This window comes from Falco peregrinus, chromosome 3, assembly GCF_023634155.1.
Source record: "Falco peregrinus isolate bFalPer1 chromosome 3, bFalPer1.pri, whole genome shotgun sequence".
Classification (NCBI taxonomy): Eukaryota; Metazoa; Chordata; class Aves; order Falconiformes; family Falconidae; genus Falco; species Falco peregrinus.
The window spans coordinates 82,303,791-82,311,689 of record NC_073723.1 but is presented as its reverse complement, the minus strand read 5'-3'; positions in this window follow the sequence as shown (position 1 = coordinate 82,311,689).

Below are 7,899 nucleotides of genomic sequence, written 5' to 3'. Positions count from 1 at the left end.
GGCCGGACGGCCGGGGGCGGCGGAGCGGCGGCCGCGGGTGGCGGGCTGGGGCGCGGTAGCCACGGCCCGGGGGCAGGTCCGCAGGTGTGGGGGGAGGTGTGGCACCCGTGCGGGTCTGTACGCGGGTGTCGTCGCTCCCAGGGCCAGGAGATTGCACGCCGTCAGGGTTTAGTGCCCATGTGTAGGGCACACATGTAATGCAGATACACGGAAACTGTGTGGTCGTGTGTAGGGACATAATTGCTTTTAAATGCGTCTCTGTGAATGTGTTTACTGTGTGTACATCTACCCACCTAGACAGATAATCGCATATATAAAGCATATACCTATAAAAATCGATACATAAATGTGGATGAAAAATAGATACAAATACAGATGTGTGCGTGTGTGTGTGTGTGTGCGCGTATTTCTGCATTTTTTTGTGTCAGGGAATGATGTGACAATCTTGTTTCTTCAGCACAGCAGGTATGCATATTCCACCCCTCTTACACCTGCTCACCTCCACACCGGGTATGTCCATCCTCCTGGGACTCTGTAGTACAGGGAGGAAAAGCTCATTTCGAAAATCTCGGTCCCCACAGACTTTCTTGCCTTCAGAGACCGAAAAAGGAAAAAAAAACCCTACAAAAACCGCCAAATGCTTTGAACGAGGGAGTAGTGAAGGCAAGGCCCAAAGCATGATGACATCTGTTCTGCAGAGGACATAAAGCAATGGGCAGTGTGTGCATATAGCAGCATTATATTCCCTAACACCTTTCCAAAGCAAACACCCCCCTTGCCAGCAGCATGCTAAAATACTGTCTGCTGTGATTTTGAAGAGCGGCCTATGCTGGGAAAGGGATGCTGTGCTGCTGTAAAGATCTCCAGAGAAAAACGGCTGAGTTTCTTGAAAGCTATCTGCAAGGCACTTTATGTTTTTGTCAAAACTGGGCAACTGACTCACTTCCAAAAAAATACTGGGGTCAGTTCACTTTTCAGCTTGTTTTTCCCTTTCATCTTCCTGTTACTTGAATCACTCCACTTTTACCAACAGGTCCATGTTTGGGAGGTGACCATTTGCCTGCGACCATTATATCAAACTGGACAGTGTGAAATGTAGCCTCTTTGCCAGGCTTTACAAATGGACCCAAATGATAGGTCAGTCTGAACTGCCACAGATTAAAAAGCTTGCTGATCATAAAATCAAGATCCTAGAGGTAGTTATATTTGTTTTTCTAATATGGAGTTATCAAAGGCTCAAAATCATCTTCATAAAATTGCTGAGAAACCTTCTTACTATGTTGTTCATCATTTTCATTTATTTTACCAGTTTGTGCAATGCACACAATGTGCAGAAGTATTTATTTATTTTAAAATCTTACCTAATAAGGTAGCAAGAAAATTCACTGTATGGGATCCGTATTTGAGGAGATCACAACAAATGTAAACCGAATTATGGGCCACATGGTGTAAAGAAGGAGGAGGGGCACAGCAGGACTCCGTGGCCCAGGCAGGGCCGCACTGCTGTTGGCTGCACCGTGATACTGAGGGACTGGCAGGATGGTGGCACCGTTCTTCAGCCCACTTTGGGGGAGCAGGGTTGAAGGAGTTGGAGGTGGAGGCCTTCTCCTCTTGCCTGCAGAAGACCCTGTACAGAAAGGTCAGGAGATGCTAGCAGAGCTGACCCACATGTGATATCTGCTGCATCTCTCATTCGCCTCCTTTGAACAGAGAGAAGATAGAGAGCTGTGGGCTAACTGTAGGTGATGGCTCAGGAAGCACAGATGCCACAACGCAGTCCTTGTTTGCTCCTGCCCTCCATGCTGCTGACCTTCCCAGTCCACAGGCCTGTCAGTGTGATAACCCTTGGGGTTGCCTTGATCCTTCGTGATGTGCAGATAGCCGGGGTCTCTTGCAGAAGGTGTTTGCTGAATTCCCTACTTTGAGGAGATCTGCATGTGAAATACTGTTGACAGAGTATTTCCTGGGAGGTCAGAAGTCCTGGGGAATGTAAGGTCGGTGGGCTGAAGCATCTGGGAACATTCTGTCCATCTCATGTTCCTCTCCTACCTTCCTTCTCACCATAGCCCACCCTTCCTGAGTGAATGAGGAACCTCCAGTTTATAGGCTATTGGGAAGTGCGTCCAAGCCTTCCGCTAGTGACCTTCTGGAGTGCCACACGTGCTGCTCCCTGCCGCTATTGATGGCCCATCCCTGGAGTTGAGAAATTTCTGGAGTGCAGACAAACTGCTGGCAGACATTTCGTGGTGTGTGATGCTTCCATGTAAGCAGTGATCTGTGCTTTGATGAGCAAATGACTCGAGCAGGACTTGCAGGGGGAGAAGCTAAGGCACAGAGGGTGATTTCTGTTCCTTTTGTTAGCAGATGGAGCAGAGCACAGAGAACGTAATGGGACAGGTCAGCAGGCTGCTCCTGCTTTGGGCAAAAGCTTGAAGTCACAGAAACTTCACCCACAGCTTCAGTCCTGGTGGGTGGTTGTGCAGAGCAAGGCATTAGGTGGTTGTCCCTGGCTGAGTATCTAGCACAAGGCAGGCTGGTGGGGCACAGATGCTGAACTGAACGAGAATGCCAATTAGCAACTTGAGCCTTTGTGTTGGCTACATTAATGTTTTACACTGAAAGCTCTCTGCATGGTGTTCTTGTGACAGTTGGCAGCAGGAGCCACTATCATAAATGTAACATGATGAAAGTTACTTTCCTGTCTCATACAACTGCTGAGGTATCTACCCAGTGGTGAAGCCATAAAAAAAGAGCAAGGCCTCTGCAAAGGGAGACCAGGGCCAAGCAGCCCTTCTGTGGCCTTGTGCAGTTGTTTCGTAAAACGGTACCAAATTAACAACAGAAGTGATGAGAAAGCTGTTCCAGCAACTCGGAAGGTGTAATAGGTGTGCCCAGCCAAGCAGTGCTCTGCTGTAACAGGGGACTGCTCTGATCGTGCTGGAAGTAGTGAAATCTGGTACCACCTGTGTCCGTACTGTCTGCAGGGTAAAAAAGCTGAAGTGATGTAGTGAACTCTTTTTCATACGCAGGCTCCGTCAGCAAGGGAATTAGTGGGTTAGTCCAGGATGGCCTCTGGGGTGGCTGCAAATCTAGGGCCTTTGCAGAAAAACAAGAAGTAAAACAGCTTGCAGGGGAGACTTCCTGTATCATCTAGACCATCCTTATCCACTTATTCATTGACTGACAAAATACTCCAAACAAATTTGGTCCATGATCTCTCTCTATAGATACCTCATTAATTCTTCTTCCATAGTGTCTTACATAGTAGAAATATATATATTAACTCTGTTCGTTATTGTACATTCTCACCAGTTTGCCAGGTGCAGGAGTCAAACTGAACTAGCCTGTGATCTCCCAGAAATGGCCCTCATATCCTTGTCTTGCAGCAGGACTGGTTGATCCACTTACAGTACATAAAGATACCCTAGAGTGATGCAATGACTTCAGAATCAGGGAGGTGAAAGGGCATCTGGGTATGAAAAACAGGCTGACCTCTGGCAGATACTTCTCTTACATATTTAGCTGGAGAGCTGCTTTCAGGCTCAGCCATTGTACGCTGATCAGTGAAACAGGACAGCATTCAAAGCTCAGGTCTAGCAGCAGCCGTCAGCCTCACGTGGAGCAGACTGCAGCTGATGAAGGGCATCTCAGACTCTTCTTGCAGTAGAGAGGCATCTGTCACTAGCTGGAGATTCAGAGCCCCGAACTCCTATTGCAATACCAGTTTGGTGTTCTTTGGGGCTACCAGGAAGGTGCTTTTGTCTAGCAGGGTAATACTGGCCAGTGATTTTTCTCATTTTTACTGAATTTGCAGAAAAGGAGTTACTTGGGGCTCAGCAAAAGCTCAGATTTGTATTCATAGAATCATTTAGGTTGGAAAAGACCTTTGAGATTATCAAGCTCAACCGTTAACCCAGGGCTGCCAAGTCTATCACTAAACCATGTCCCTGAGCACCACATCTACATTTTTTAAACACCTCCAGGGATGGCGATTCTACCACCTCCCTGGGCAGCCTGTTCCAATGCTTGACCACCCCTTCAGTGAAGAATTTTTTCCTAATATCCAGTCTAAACCTCCCCTGCCATAACTTGAGGCTGTTTCCTCCTGTCACTTGTTACCTGGGAGAAAAGACCAATCCCCACCTGCTTACAGCCTCCTTTCAGGTAGTTTTAGAGAGCAGTAAGGTCCCCCCTGAGCCTCCTTTTCTCCAGGCTGAACATCAGTTCCCTCAGCTGCTCCTCATAAGGTTTGTGCTTTAAACCCTTCACCAGCTTCGTTGCCCATCTCTAGACACGCTCCAGCACCTCTACGTCCCTCTTGCAGTGAGGGGCCCAAAACCAAACACAGCATTCGAGGTGCAGCCTCACCAGTGCCAGGTACAGGGGCACAATCCCTTCCCCTGTCCTGCTGGCCACACTGTTTCAGATACCAGCCAGGGTGCTGTTGGCCTTCTTGGCCACCTGGGCACACTGCTGGCTCATGTTCAGCCGGCTGTCAGCCAGCACCCCCAGGGCCTTTTCCTCCAGGCAGCTTTCCAGCCACTCTTCCCCAAGCCTGTAGCGTTGTGTGGGGTTGTTGTGACCCAAGTGCAGGACGCAGCATTTCTCCCTGTTGAACCTTAGAATAGTCCTCAGCCCATCAGCCCAGCCTGTCCAGAACCCTCTGCAGAGCCTCCTGCCCTCCAGCAGATCAACAACCCCACCCCCTTCTGCTGCCCCCCCCCCTTCTGCTGTTTGCTTCCGTTTAAATGCAGCAGAATTTTAGGCCTGTGTGTGTTAGAAAATGTTACTTACATTGAGTAAGTGCAAAGAAGCATTTCTAGGATGATTAGGGGAGCAAAATACACATCTTAGGAGAATTAGAAGATCATGTCTTGTTTAGTATAGCCCAGCAAAGACTGAACGGGGGTGTGGTAACACTATAAATATATTTGAGAAGTAAATGTCAGCGAGGGGTATTGACTTCATCACATGATCAAATGTACAGTGAGTAATCCTGAATACATTTGGACTGGAAATCTAAATGCTTCCAGCTATCTGATGAATGAAGGGCTTGAATACTCTCCCGAGCACTGGAAGCAGTAGCTTTCAGTCTTGTAGGATGGAGCCTGAGAAGCTTATGGATGTAATTGTACAACACAATATAACAGACAAATGCCTAAAGATAGAAAATTAAGCTTATGTTATGAGTCCCTGGGCATCTGATTTGTCAGTATCCCCAAATGTGTGAGAAAATAGATTAGATCACTGTCAATTTGCATTATACTTATAATAATTCCATGCCTCAGGGCTTCCACTGGAGTTGGGAATGATTTTATTTTATTCCTCTTGATGCATGATTTATCCTCTACTGGTCTTTTTTTGCCTTCCTCTGCAGGTCTGCAGATAGTTATAGGTGGCATTAAAATCTTAGGGTGTATGTGTCCTGCTCATATACTCAGGATTAGGCCAGCTTTTAGACCTGGACCTCTAAAATTACAGTTATTTACCTAGATCAGCTTGGTAGGCACCACTGATTTCCTTTATAGCATGGGGGACAGCCTCCTCTCTAGAATTATTTATTATTATTATCTAGGTTTTATTTAGCGACTTCTGTGTAAACCTGCAAACACACACTTTTTCAACAAGCAAGTTACTTATTCATCTCTCCCTCCTTTGCCTGACTGCATTGTCCCAATGCTTACTAGCATCTCACTGGGCACCTTTGATTACTCATTATTTGTCTACCTCCTTTCATATTCCAAAGTGACAACATCACTTATTTTTAAAAGGATATTCAGAGGAAAGGCATTTCCAGCAACAAACACCAAGAATGAAGAAAACCTACACAAGTGTTCACTCCTGGTATGTGAAAGCCTGTAGAGATACACGTGCAGTCCCTGTCACTGTTGATACATCCTCCAAAGTTACCTTCTTCTCAGTGTTGGAAGTCCATCTGGCATTTCTAATCTCTTTCACTGAGTTAGATAAACAAAATTCTTGAGGTAACATCCACTCCGTGGACATGATAAACCCAGGTAAATGCAAAGGCTACCTGGGTAAATGAATAGCCATTATATCACAGCAACGGCATTTCAGAATGGGTGAGGTAAGCAATATCCTTGGAGAATATGATTGGATGTCTGCTTTTTAATGCCGCACAACATTGGAAATGTTCAGAAGAGGCTTTTATGTTCATGGTGTTCGCCTTCATGTATGGCTACTTATTGACTAAAAGGGATTTGCACCCAAGAATTCTGAATCATAGAACTTTGTGTCAGAGGTGACCATCCCATATACACACAGGTATTTTTAAATCCTTGCACTCATACACCAATGCAAGATATGGTCATGCCATAGTTTAATCCTGAGAAAAGTCTTACTGTAAAGCACAGAAATAATTCATAAATCTCTCCAGAAGTAATGCATCCTTTTACTTTGTTCCACCTTCAGCCTTGACATCTTCTGGCCATATTTTCATCTTACAGTACCACCTTTACAGTCATTCTGTAGCTGCTCAGTGAGGAAGCTGTATCTCATGGAATGGCTGGAGGAATGGCAACTATATGATGGTCACACTACCCTGGATGCAGAAATTCATTTGTCATTGCAGACAGTGACTCTGGATTTTCTGACTAAAATTTCTGAAGTTCTGAGATTGTGAACTTTTCCGGGCTTCTGTATATAACCGGAGAACCAAGGCTATCACTGAGGCCTTACAGCTCTCCTGTTTTAACTGGGAGCAAACAAAATGCTTCTGAGCCCTAGGTAGCCCCTTTTTTGCAAAGTCTCCAGCTGGTGATAGATGGCTTTTTTTCCTTACTCCAGGAAGAGTCTGATGGGTGTCTTGCATTAGCTGCAGTCCACTCCACATGAAGTTGAGGGCTGGTGGCAGACCTGTTTCACTAGGTAGTGCACAGTGGCTGAGCCTGAAAGCAGCACTGCAGGTGCTCCAGTACTCTGGTGCTCAGCACCAAAGGGACACACAAATATGGCTTATTACCAGCTCAGAGCACTGGGTTAAGCCCCAGCTAGACAAAGGCACTAAGACTCTAGGTCACCTAAGTAACAGGTGGATGTCAGTGTGGAGCACACAAAATTAACACAGGGAGACCAACTTTACCTTTGTGTTCCCCTAAATCTCACCATATTTTCTAATTTTCTACTTTACAGCACACAGCCACAAGAAAGGTCAATTGCAATGCATTTATGGGTAATGAACTCTTCCTCCTTTTCCCTAAGATCTTGACATCAGCATTGTCATAACAATAGTGAGACATGCTTTAGCTTCCTGTTTCTCAATGACAATTATAAATCCCAAGCTACCATGGCAAAAGTTCAAAAGGGGTGACAAAGGATTAGAGAAGCTAAATTATTTAAAAAATAGATTAGTTGCAAGATTACTGGTAATGGCTCAGTTCCTCAAAAGTGAGGAGTGTGTGTTTACATACACTGTCATACACTGTCACCAGGAATTGTGATCAAGTCCTCATACCCTGATCTTGGAGAAGCTGCTGCTGCCACCAGCTGGTAGTTCACTGGTTCCTTGGCTGGAGAGATGAGGAAGTCCAGGAAGGCAGGTAGGCCCTGAAGGAGGTCACATCTACAGAAAGTTACAGGAACATTGGTCCAGCCCAAAGTACATTTTGGAATTTGACAAAAGACAGGGCCTGTATTATGTTAATGGTATCAACCAAAGACAGAATTCACAGTCGGCAGTTACCCATGGGCATGGCTAGAACAGCAAGCATACTAAATTCATAGCATCAGACATGCAACACTGGTCCTTTCTACGATTAGATGACATTCATGTCCTTCACCACTTAGTTTCCAGAAATACATTTTGGGGTAGCAGCTCCTTTGTCCTCTGGAAGAAGAAATGTCACTTTGCTTCTGCAAAGCCAGTGTAAGGAGGAATCT